At 38.1% G+C, this 13300-nt stretch overlaps 2 pseudogenes; both read right to left on the reverse strand.

Annotated features, from left to right (window-relative positions):
• Positions 1-4829: 4829 nt before the first annotated feature.
• LOC110322569 lies at positions 4830-5361 on the reverse strand (annotated as a pseudogene).
• Positions 5362-10909: 5548 nt separating this feature from the next.
• Positions 10910-12087, reverse strand: LOC110321433 (annotated as a pseudogene).
• Between the last annotated feature and the right edge of the window lie 1213 nt (positions 12088-13300).

Below are 13300 nucleotides of genomic sequence, written 5' to 3' on the forward strand. Positions count from 1 at the left end.
GTTGGCAAATGAGCATTCAAAAGATAAACATACAGAAAGCATTTCAAATTCAAACCATAATACACTCCTCTAGTATTTGATATTTTGAAACTTCTTTCCTTCTCTGTCTTTGTTTCCATAGTCAAACCTCCTTTGGTACTCTCTAAACAGAAAACAGTGAATGTTTTCCATGCTCATGTCTGTCCTGCGCTCATTTTCTTCTACCTGCCCATTATCTTGGGCTAAAGTACCTATCAGCTCCCCTTGACTATATCCCCACTTTGTGCTAATGAGTTCAGCTAAGACTCTCCTTCTGAACATGCTAGCATTACAGATGTGCACCAGCACATCTGGGTAAACTGTTCATATTAATTTATTTAGGAGCTGGGGAGATGGCTCTTCAGTTAAAAGCCTTTGCTGTTTTTTCAGAGGACCAGATTTGGCTCCTAGAATCTATGTTATTGGGAAACTCATGACCACCTGTAACTCACACTCCACAGCATCCAATTTTTTTTTTCTTCTAGCTTCCACAGGCACCCATACTCACAAGCAAGTACTCATACATAGACACAGGCACATAGAAATTAATAAAAATAAAAGTAAATAATATTTGCATTTAACCTGGAAAATAACAGGTTTCCTTATTACGCTTACGCACACACGCGCGCGCACACACACACAAATTTTCCTTATATATCTTATTGCTTTACTTCTTTTTGATCCAATCATCTCCCCGGATCCCCCACTGTCTCCTCCCACTGTTGCCTTTTTAACCTCCAAATAGTCCCCCTTCTGCTTTCATTTCACACATATACATATAAATCTGGAAATTGTATGAGAGAAATTGTGATATTTTTCTTCCTGTTCTTTCTCTTGTTATTTTGTCTTGTAGCTTTATCACATCCTCTAGACCCACCATCTCACCCCACATATTCTATACTCATATACATTTGTGTATTTAAATCTAGAGTTTATATATGAAAGAACCATGAAATACTTGTTGTTCTAAGTCAGGCTAACTTTGCTTAACATGATTATTTTCAGTTCTATCTGTTTTCCTTCAAATTTCCTTCTTTTTACAGTTTAGTAAATTCCACTGTATATATACATATATGTGTGTTTCACGTGTGTGTGCATATGTGGTGTGTGTGTGTGTGTGTGTGTGTGTGTGTGTGTGTGTGTGTGNAGAGAGAGAGAGAGAGAGAGAGAGAGAGAGAGAGAGAGAGAGAGAGAGAGATTTTTTTAGCCATTCCTCTCCAACAAAGATTTGGAAACTAAATGATTTTATAGACATCTGAATGGCATGTAAGATATATACTATTACAAAGCAAATATGGAGGCAGGGACTACCATTAAGTAGCACTTTATTTAAATAAGAGATAGTAACATCTTTGAAGCAAATGGAAAGCAGGGGAAAACCTATGATACATTACAGAACTTAAGACTGCTCATCTGCTGAGAACGGCAGAAGTGGATTCCATGAATATACACTTCTGTCACCTGTACAGCTTAATTAAGCAAAGCTTAATCATTGCCTCCTTCTCAACCAGCCATGCTTCCCTCTCTTGATATAGACTGATGTTTGTAGACATTACATACTAAACTGTAATTATCAGTACCTTAAACCACATTGAAAGCTCCTGGATGACAAGGACTTCGGTTGCCTATTTATGCCAAGTAGTTGTTTTCTGAATGCATGTTGTTTAATAAAGAATCAAAAAGGTGGTTAAGGAGAAAGAGAGAAATTACAGTCAGTATTAATAAATATGCACACAATCAACTCCATATTCCTAGAAAAATGATAGAAATATCTCTACTATACCAGGAAAATGAATATGTAACTGACCAGAAAAAGAACACAACATAGAATACATATGCTTATACATATGAATTCTATGAAAGAGGAACATGTGAGTTTGAAGAGAGAAACACTACTTTATTAATATATTCTCAATGGAAGCCACTGTGAAAAAAACAAGCACAGTAATAGTACAGTTAGCATTATTAAATATCATGTAAGCCCTACATGTAGATTAACTAGGCTAATCTTCAAATTAAACTTACTGAGGAAGAATTATAATTTGCTTGTTTTCTCAATAATAAAAGAATTTGAGGTTCAAAGAATTTTAATAACTTGGATCAAGTAACATATAGGGAAAGAACTAGATACAGGTTTGAAGCATTGGCTGAAATCTTTTAGCAGAGTATTGAAATTCAAAGTTATCTTGCAAGGTTTATTTCATTACCTTAAATTGTGTCACTAATTTTCTGAAACATGTGGCAATAGGGTAAAATTTTCAGATCATCTAAATCTTTTAAATTACATCTTGTTCATTTCTTTTGTGTGTGTGTAAATATATATGCATGCAAGTGTGTATGTGTAAGGGTATTCTAATGCCAGGACACACGTGTGAACTTCAGAGGGTAGGAATTAGATTGTGATAGTCCATTGTCAGTTTGAGGTACACTTAGAGCACTTCGGAGTTAGAGAGAAGCAAGGTGAGCTAAGCCCTCTCTTCCCAACCTGATGATGGGCATCTGCCTGTCTGAGAACTCTGAGAAATGGACTGTTACAGGGAGTCTGCTCATAGCAGATCATATAACAAGAATAGGGTGTATTCACAGGACCTAAATGATTCATTAGATAAGACATTGTCTCATAAACCAGTGAGGTAGTAAATATGAGAAGGTGACAAGTCCTAGCCTACGAGGAAGAGGACAGGAATGTTTTGCAGTAGGGGACTTCAAAAACCAGTCTTTATCCAAATCAGTATACCAGTCATTTCTGCACCTTCTCTATGCTCACATCCTTTCTGCAGAATTGTATATTTAAAACTGCTTCATTTTCTATAATCTCTTGAAATTGCTATTATCTCATTTTCAGCAAAAAGAAGCTAGAAAAAGTCAGTGCTCTCCTTCTAACTATGTATCTTGTGGATCAAAGTGAGGTTGAATGCATCCTTACCTACTGAGCCACTCACATATGGCATATGATCTTTTCTATTAAATAAACACATGTGTTAATTGATTTATTAAAATGTTAACTATATATAAACCCTAAATTTCTTACTTCTGTCTAAATGCCCATATTAAAAATGTGTTTATTTATTTGAATAATTGGGGATCTTTTTATATTAGAAGGCTATAAATCCTTTCGGCATGAATTTTCTATGTAATATGAATCTTACTTTAGCTAAGTAAGTTTTTAAAGAAAATCTTCATATTTCATAGTTAAAAATATTGGATTATCTTCTAAGGCAACAACCATTCATATTTAGAATTTATGGAGAGTTCTCCAAGTCAAGGTTATAAACAAAACTTAATAAACAGTTTTGGAAATTACAGCATTCTACTCTACAAGCATTATTCAAGTTCAAATATCTCAGCCAAACTCACAATAATAAAGATGTGGTGATCATCGTTTTGTTACTGAGACTAAGAGCAGTTAAGAGCTATGCAGATATCTTCTCTGAATTGCAGCCATCCTGAATGGACAGAGGTCTTGTGAGTACTGGAAAAGAAGAGGATTTATGAAGCAAGCAAAACTCACAGACATAAGAAGTGCCTGAAACTTACAAGATCCACAAGGTTCCTTCCCAATGTCACATAAACAGTAAGGTCTACTGGGAAGAAGGGACTTTCTGTAGAGCCTAGCTTCCTGAAAATTAGCTTTTGTGAGTCATTACCCATGCTGACATGTTTTTCAGTGATTTAGCTGCCAAAGGTTATTTTCTTTTTAAGGAATATGAAACTATTTATTGACCACTGTTCACCATTATTTACAATAAAGTAAATATACAGTTGGATGACATTCTGATACTACAAAATTACTTTTCTGGCCCATTGAATGAGAACCCAAATACTGAAAAGATTGATCCTACCAGTAAGGAATGAGCCAGGGTAAAGAAAAAGCATGCAGGTCATTAATATTAGCAAATTTTGTTCACTCACTTAATCAGCAGGTCTTAAATGGCCAATGTCAGCTCCAACCATGGTTCTATTTCCACATCGAACAGATTCCATGAATCATAACCTTTTAGTACAGACTTTAACTTTCTACAATGGAATTGTTCACTAGAGGAACCTTTACACAGACTGGCCGACCTGGACCTGCCTCTGTAGACCAGCTGACCTCTTAAGTCAGAGATCTCTATCTGTCTCTAGAGTGCTAGGATTAAAGATGTACACCACCACACTCAGCCCAAGTCTTGTTATTAAATCACACTATTTGTCTAATTTCATTTTCTGAATGGGAAGTGGACAACATTCTGTAAATAAAGCACTGTATTTACATGATGACACATCAATTCTGATGTAGTTGCCTTTAAACTATCCAATAAATTGCAGAATCTGCTTAATTTTAAAGTGCATGGTTTCAGGAAAATGTTCACAATGAAGGAATCTCATCAACTTGTGTTTTCAAGTTTCAAGTATTTAAAACAAAACAAACAAGTTATATAAGTGTTTATGCATATACTTCAAACAAACAAACAAACAAACAAACAAAAAATCAAGAATGGTCCTTCTGTGACACAGCTAAAAATAAGTTCTGACTTGAGTAATGACTGTAAAATCTCTCCAGCATTTAAGAAAAGCTGTTCTTCAAAGCTGAGGAAATACAACATGGTATCAAATAGTCTATTGTTAGAGGAAGCAACTACAGAAAGCTCTTACTTGCTCAAAGGAATCAGTGCCTTTTGATACAGAACAAACCCAAAAATATCCCAACTACTGTCAATACTTTCAAAACCAGCATATCAAACTTGATTTTCATTAGAATGCTAATTTTTTCACACTAGCAATTTGAAACCCAAGATCCAGTCATATATATATATATAAACAATATGCAAACAATTATTGTGCTTCATCTTCGGGACAAGAATGCCAAGTCAGCCTCTCCTCGTCGAAGACAAAGACAATCTGAGGACACTTCATATTCGCCTCATCCGAGTCCTTCCATTTCATGAGAAAGATTAATTCTCCACTGCTGTCTATGGCACCAATTATTCGTTTAGGATCAAGACCTCTGGCAAAGGCCCTTGGTTTGTCAGCAGCTTCTCTCTTCTTCTTCGATTTGCTATCATCAGATTCACTGTCAGCTAAAGATTTCCTTTTTGTACCATCTTTTTCTTTACCAGCATTTAGAGAATTAAGAAATACTTCAATTAATTCTAGACAATCTAAATTTTCTCCTGGTTCCCAAGTATTATCAGCATCAGTGAACCCCTTCCACTTCAGGAAATACTCCGCCTTTCCATCCATTACACAACGGTCCAGTACTTTTTCTACCACAAATTCTTCAGGCTCTGCCTCTTCAACTTTTTTACTCTTTCCATTTTGTTTCTTTCCCATTTTTTGCAATGTAGTTTTATTGGAGGCCATTTTTTCTAAATTTAATTGGAGATTTGAAGAGCACTCAGACGTTCAGAGCCGTGGATCCTGCCTGCCACAGTTTCTTTAAGTACCTTCAGTAAACTTGCTGGTTCACCAAGCTAGATGGGTGGAATCTTCTTTGGTCTGTTATCAGTAGCATTGATTGGAAAGATTAGATGTTTGCTTATATTTCCATAGGAAATGTTAGCAACATTAATTAATTTACTTTCAGAACTCTCCTAAGGTGAAGAACGATTCTCAAGTATAACTATATATGTCTGAGCATTCCTTACACTGTCTTTAATAATTTAAAAGTTACCCAAATTTTATTAATTAAAAAAAAAGATTTAAAAATTCCATGAACATGCAGCATAGCATAGCCATTAAGCCAATCAGACAGCTCAAATGATCCTCCTGCCATTTATCAGATAGGTGGTCCTAAGAAACCCTATAACTTCTCTTTGACTTGGTCTCTTCATTGAAAAGTGGGGTTAATAATATCATCCACCTCACAGAGTTGTAATGAGAATACAATGATTTAACAGTTACAAAGATTTTAAGACATCTGCATTATTTCCAGCTTCTGACTATTATAAATAAGGCTGCTATAAACATAGTGAAGCATATGTCCTTGTTATATGTTGGAGCATCTTTTGGGTATATGGCCAGGAGTGGTGTAGTTGGGTCCTCAGATAACACTATGTCCAATTTTCTGAGGAACCTCCAAACTAATTTCCAGATTGGTTGTACCAGTTTGCAATCCCACCAGCAATGGAGGAGTGTTCCTCTTTCTCCACATCCTTGCCAGCATCTTCTGTCACCTGAGTTTTTGATCTTAGCCATTCTGACTGGTGGGAAATGGAATCCTAGATGTCCTTCAACAGAGGAATAGATACAGAAGATGTGGTATATTTATACAATGGAGTACTACTCAGCTATTAAAAACAATGACTTCATGAAATTCTTAGGCAAATGTATGGAACTAGAAAGTATCATCCTGAGTGAGGTAACCAAGTCACAAAAGAACACACATGGTTTGCACTCACTGATAAGTGAATATTAGCCCAAAAGCTCAGAATACCCAAAATACAATTCACAGACCACAAGAAGCTCAAGAAGGAAGATTAAAGTATGGATGCTTCAGTCCTTAGAAGGGGGAACAAAATACTCACTGGAGGAAATATGGAGACAAAGTGTGGAGCAGAGACTGAAGGAAAGGCTGTTATCAGAGACTGCCCCACCTGGGGATCCATCCCATATACAGTCACTGTGGATGACAAGAAGCTGTCTCCTGAAAGGTTCAGCCAGAGCCTGACAAGTACAGAGGCAGATGCTAGCAGCCAACCATTGGACTATGCATAGGATCCCAAAGGAGTTAGAAAAAGGACTGAAGGAGCTGAAGGGGTGTTCAAGCCCATGGAAAGAACATTATCAACCAACCAGACCTCCCAAAGCTCCCAGTGACTAAACCGCCAACCAAAGAGTACACGTGGAGGGACCCAGGACTCCAGCCACATATGTAGCAGAGGATGATCTTGTCCGGAGAGGCCCTTGGTCCTGTGAAGACTTGATGACCCAGTGTAAGGGAATGCCAGGGTCAGAAGGCAAGAGTGGATGAGTGGGTGGGGGACAACCCTCCTAGAAGCGAGAGGAGGGGGGGATGGGACAGGGGAGTTTCCAGAGAGAAACCAGGAAAAGGGATAACATTTGAATTGTAAATAAAGAAATTAGCCAATAAAAAAATAAAAAAAATAAAGATTTTAGGAAATCTGTAGCCTAAAAAATGGTGTATTAGTGCTTATTTTTGTTTCTCTAGTTTGTCCTCAGAATATTAAGTTCACTTAAAAATTTAAAAAACAGGGTTACTAGAAAATGCAATGATAACATATGCTCCACTTGCCTCCTCTTTTGGTATTGTGTTTATTGGAGATCATTTATACAGAATAAAAGATACACTTTAAGGTATGCAATTCTTTGGATTGTGCCAAATGTGTAAGAACATAATCATAACAATCTATAGGTTTGTTATCACAACCTTTACCTCCCCAAATTCTTCAATTTTGAGTCAGTGTTTTTTGCCATCTAATCCCTGATTTCCTTTTTCTATGGCTTGTTCAAGACTATTAGATTCATTCAGTGCCCAGTTTTCTGTGCAGGTTCTAACGTTCACCCATGTTGACCTATGTCTTATCTATAAGTAGTAGGTTTTAACTTTTTTCTGTTCATATTTTAAACTTTTATTACTTTTAAAAATCACTAATCCATTATTTACTTTTAAGTCTAATAAGTTTGAAGCATGGATGATTGTTTGCATTGGAATAGACAATTCTCTGTAGCTAAAATAAGAACCATGAGTCAGGGCTTCCCTGGGGGAAACTTTTCAAATGGAAAGGCTAGGTACCAGCTACAAAGAACAAATTGTTTAGAAGCTCACTGACACCAAAAGCCATTTATAGCAAATGAACATGCCACTCTGTGTGTCTGCTTAGAAGAAATTCAAGTACTAAAAATTTTCGGATAGTCCATTACAGAAGGCAGTCTTCAGCTCATCATGACCTGGCATTCATTGTTCAATTAACCTTTGTATGATGCCCAGGCGCCTGACCTATGTCTTTCCTGGATATAGAGATGGCAGTAGAAAGCAGGGAATCTATGCGATACATTTTATCCTGTTTTATAAGTCTATTTGTATTTTGTTACATATTTTAATATTTCTGGGATTGGGAGAGCTACTTTCTTGTAGTTTCAGGAAGTTCTTTTTTGAAGATCATGGAGTCTATTTTTGCAGGGGGGTCAGGAAGCTGCTGTAACCTAGGTCTTAGACAGAACAGATAGATAGACAAACCTGCTTTTATGTTTTATAGGTTATCATTTTCTTTGGTACTTGAATGAAAGTAACCATTCCACCTATTAATGTGTCAGAAATATGAAATGCTAAACTTTTGGATAATATGGTTTAAACAATTTTTGAGTAATTAAAAATATCATCTGTTCTCCTCTCTTAAGTAGAGTATTGGCATGTGAAATGAACAGTAGGGCTCAGGCTTGATTAATACAGAACAGTAGAAACTTCTGCTCACAATCTCTATGAACACGATTCTTTACATACATGCTTAAATAACTGGTTAAAAGTTAAGTCTACAGTGGATGCTTACAGCCATCCATTGGACTGAGAAAGAGCTAGAGAAAGGACCCAAGGAGCTGAAGGGGTTTGCAGCCCCATCGGAGGAACAACAATATGAATTAACCAGTACCCAAAGAGGTCCCAGGAACTAAACCACCAACCAAAGAAAACACATGGTCAGACACATGGCTCCAGCTGCATATGTAGCAGAGAATGGCCTAGTCAGTCATCAATGAGAGGAGAGTGCCCCAGTGTAGGGGAATGCCAGGGCCAGGAAGTAGGAGGGGGTGGGTTAGTGAGCAAGGGGGGGGGTAGGTGGTTTTCAGAGGGGAAACCAGGAAAGGGTATAACATTTGAAATGTAAATAAATAAAATATCTAATAAACAATTAAATAAAATAAAATTTTAAAAATTTAAAAAAGCTAAGTCAATATTCCTGATTTAAAATATATATTTAAATTGCAATATTCTTTGAATATCTTCACATAACCAGTGGGTTCAAAAAGGTACACTGAAGTAAACTTCACCCAGCATAATTGAGGTTTGAAATATGAATTAAAATATAGTTACTATATATCTAGGTTTTCCAAACATTCTAAACACAACCAGACTGCTCACTCATTGATTTTGACATTTCTCATGCCAAAACTGTATATCTACCATGATTTTTATAGAATTCACACATATATGTATGTATATAGTAAATAAATACTCATACAAAAGAGTTGTTAAAAAGCAGTTTGTGAATTTGATTTTAAATATATTCTCATCAGCCTGAATCCTCCTTGGCAGCGAAAATGAAAGCCGCAACAAGCATTGTCTTTAACCACCATTCAAACAGTGTTTACTGGTGTAGTGCATTTTCTAAAGTTCTGTTTAAATTCCCCCATAATGATAATTCCTTCCAAGACTTCTTGGAGATGCCAACAAGAGCTTGCTGACAGGAGTCTGATAAAACTGTCTCCTGAGAGACTCTGCCAGTGTCTGACAAATAAAGAAGTGGATGCTCATAGCCATCCATTGGACTGAGCACAGGGTCCCCAATGAAGGAGCTAGAGAAAGGACCTGAAGGAGCTGAAGGAGTTTGCAACCTCATAGGAGGAACAGCAATATGAACCAACCAGTAACCTCAGAGCTCCCAGGGACTAAACCACCAACCAAAAAAGACTCATGGCTCCACCTGCATATGTAGCAGAGGATGGCCTTGCTGCAGACTACCTCCTTTCTGGGGTCTCCTATCTGCGTGGAACGGGTCTCTGGTTGCAGGTGAGCAAGGATTCTGAGAATGACAAACAGACCGACTCTAGAGAGCATGTAATATTTGAATGTAATGTCAAATCGAGCATCAGACTTTTTATACAGAAGAAAAATAGGGAAGTTACACAAAACAGAGGAATGAAAACACAGAAGGACTGGCAGGAACTAACTGGGATAAAATTCAATGTTAACAGCTGGGATCAAAAACAGCTCCACCTAACCTCAGCTTAAACTTAGAAGCCAGGGGCAAGGGCTTCATGCCCTTGCCATAGTTCCCATAGTCCACCTTCCCCCTAGGCCATTTTAAATACTTGTGTATGGGTGTAACTCAGCTATCTATAGTTCTAAGTATCTACTCTGGATCATCCTTCGATCACAAACTTCCTTCTTCCTAGAGAATGGTAAATTCCTGTGTAAGGCAGTGAGCTATCCATGCCCAGGGTCAGCTCAAGGTCTGACTGCCTAGGACTGGTGAAGAATCTAACTTAGCTATATGTCAAAAATTCAATCCTTAGAAGCACTTATAATAAATCAATATTAAGGGAAAGCACACAGATCCATTTACCAACTAAAGCAAGGACATTGGAGCATTCGTTATACAGGATTCCACGATTCCAGGAGACTAAGTTTCCGTGAACTTTTCGCCTTGGGACAGCGCCCAGGTTTTGGGGACCTGTCACGCATGTCACTACTGGAATGGATGTAGCATGGCCTAGTTGGCCATCAGTGGGAGGAGAGGCCCTTAGTCTTGTGAAGGTTCTATGTGCCCCAGTAAGGGGGAATGCCAGGGCCAGGAAGCAGGAGTGGGTGGTTGGGGAGCAGAGGGGGAGGGGATAGGGGATTTTCGGAGGGGAGACTAGGAAAGGGGATAACATTTGAAATGTAAATAGGGAAAATATCTAATAAAATATGAAAGTGTAAAATAAATAAATAAATAAACAAACAAATAAATTAATAATAAAAGGAAAAAAAGTGAGCTTTATCTGAAAAAAAGAAAGTGCTTTTACCTTACACAACTTGTTTTTCCTTACACAATTTCTTTCTGAATGCACACCTACTCTAGTTCACTATTTGCATAAGAGATATGATGCACTTTATAGTAAAAATAAAAATAATAAAATAAAATAATAAATAATTTCTTATGGAACAGATGAAGCCAACAGGTCATTTTTTTTTTTAATTAGGAACTTCTATTTCATTTGGACTGTCTAAGGGAAACCAGAAGTTTGGTATACTGTTTAAAATGAGGGAAGTATATACAAACCAAAAGCCTGAAGAGATAGCACACCAGACTTCTCTGGGGGACAGGAGACCATCTCCTAGGCAGGAAGCTACCTCAGGAGGGAATCCTAGGTAAAGGGTGCTGGGACAGTGGTCACTGCCAAGAGCCTTGGACCGGATCTTGCTGTCAGACAATGCAGGTAAAAGAGTGTGGGAGAGCAAAAAAGTAATCAAGACGCCAACCAACATTCTTAGAGCAGGCATTCATCACATAAGTCCAGAAAGTGTAAGCGTAAGCAGTGTTGGGGTAGAGATGCCGGAAGCTGTCAGCCAATGGTACAGCCTGTAGCAATTTCCAAAACCTTGGTGTTCCTGGGGAGTAAAGCCAGCATTCTTTTTGTTTCCTTGGGCGTTACCAAAGTCAATTTCTTCATGAGCCACACTGAAATCCCCACATAGCACAAGAGACTTTTGGGAAGCCAAGTCCTGTAGAAACTTTCGGAAGGCTTCATCCCAGTGCTGTAAGTATTCCAATCTTACCAGAACCCTCTGCCTGCATTGGAAACATAAGCTGTTACCAAGACAAAGGACTCAAATTCAGACACAATCATCTGGCCTTCTTGATCAGTTTCTTCCTCATCAGTGCCATAAGAGACTTTTAGTGGGCACTGGTGGGAAAGTAGGTCCACACCACTGTATCCTTTATCTGATGGAGCTAACCAGTACTGATAGTTGAGTCTAGGCAGCTCTTCCAGCTCAGCTGGGAGTTTGTTTTCTGAGCATTTGGTCTCTTGGAGGCACAAGATATCTGGTGCTTCTTCCTTTACCCAATCCAAACCCTTCTTTCTAATGCAGGCTCGAAGCCCATCCACATTCCAGGAGCATATCTTGAGTGTGGCAGATTTGCCACTGGGTGAGGTTTTCTGATCTGGAGGGTCTTCATACAGAACAGGGCCCTCTCCTGCGGCCTCCTCAGTTTTCTTTGCTGCCCCCTTACTCTTCTTGGTCTCTGGGTCCGACTTGGGTTCTTCCCCATCTTCACAACCACTTTCATTCTCCGCTTTGGCATCACTGTGACAAAAGCCCTTAGGAGCCTGGAGCACCAAAGCAGTATTTACTGCGCTAAAGCACATTGAAGCACAGAGAATGGAGTCTGCCTGTCTCAACAGGTCATTTTAAGTGTCTTAGATCCCATCTAGTTTTAAGTTGCCTGAAAGAGGAGGCAATAATGAAAATTAGTTTGAGTAGTCAAATTCTAGTTATTTAAAAAAGAAAATAATAAGGGGTCGCAGATGTTCAGAATAAAGGAACATTGAGGGCAATGAATTGTCAATAGTTATTTTTAATGAAACTTACATATGAATTGAAACATTAAGTGATTATAAAATTTTATTGTTAAGAATTAATGTTCATAGCATTTTCTGCAAATATTCATTACTATATTATGCTAACATTATTAAGACAAGACTGGAGGTTATATAGTGTGTATAATTATATTATATAATAATATAACACAATAAAATATAGCATGTACCATTAATATACACATTTATATACATGTATATGTGTACATATATGTATATGATATATATATATATATATATATATATAATGTATATGTAATACACACACACACACACACACTCACACGACAAAATTATTATACTCCTAAGAAATAATCTCTTGCTTTCTCTTGTTGCTTAAGGATTTGCCAGTGTGGCCGGGTGGTGGTGGTACACGCCTTTGATCCTAGCACTTGGGAGGCAGAGGCAGGCAGATTTCTGAGTTTGAGGCCAGCCTGGTTTACAAAGTGTGTTCCAGGACAACCAGGGCTATACAGAGAAACTCTGTCTCGAAACCCCCCTACCCCCCAAGAAAAATTGCCAGTGTGGCTCACAAAGAGCTTTAAATGCGGACTCCATGACAGGCTTCAAACTGGCAGTTTGGAAGACTAGACCTAACTTTCTGTTTTTCAGAACTGTAAAAGTCCAAAGCAAGTCAATTCCAGGAAAACCCAACCACCACCTAACCTGAACCAACCTAATGGGCAGCCAAACAGGAGCTGTAGCGGCTACCCCACCATCTATCTTGTGCCAGGTATAGTTAATCAGTAAAAGTCTCTGAAATCCCCCAGAGCCATAACCAGTCACAAAGGCACCCACACTCCAGGAGAGAGAGCTAACCAAGTAAGGGAAAGAAAGGTAAAAGTCACCCACTCCTACCCTAGCAAGTTTAACTCAACCCTGCAAAGTCTACATGTCTGTCTTCCATCCTGGAAGCATGGCAGACTAGACTCTCTTTGCTGTCACATACTATTTGAGTCTGAGATCTCATTCCTCCCAAATC

The sequence above is a fragment of the Mus pahari genome, chromosome 5 (assembly GCF_900095145.1).
Source record: "Mus pahari chromosome 5, PAHARI_EIJ_v1.1, whole genome shotgun sequence".
In the NCBI taxonomy this organism is placed as follows: Eukaryota; Metazoa; Chordata; class Mammalia; order Rodentia; family Muridae; genus Mus; species Mus pahari.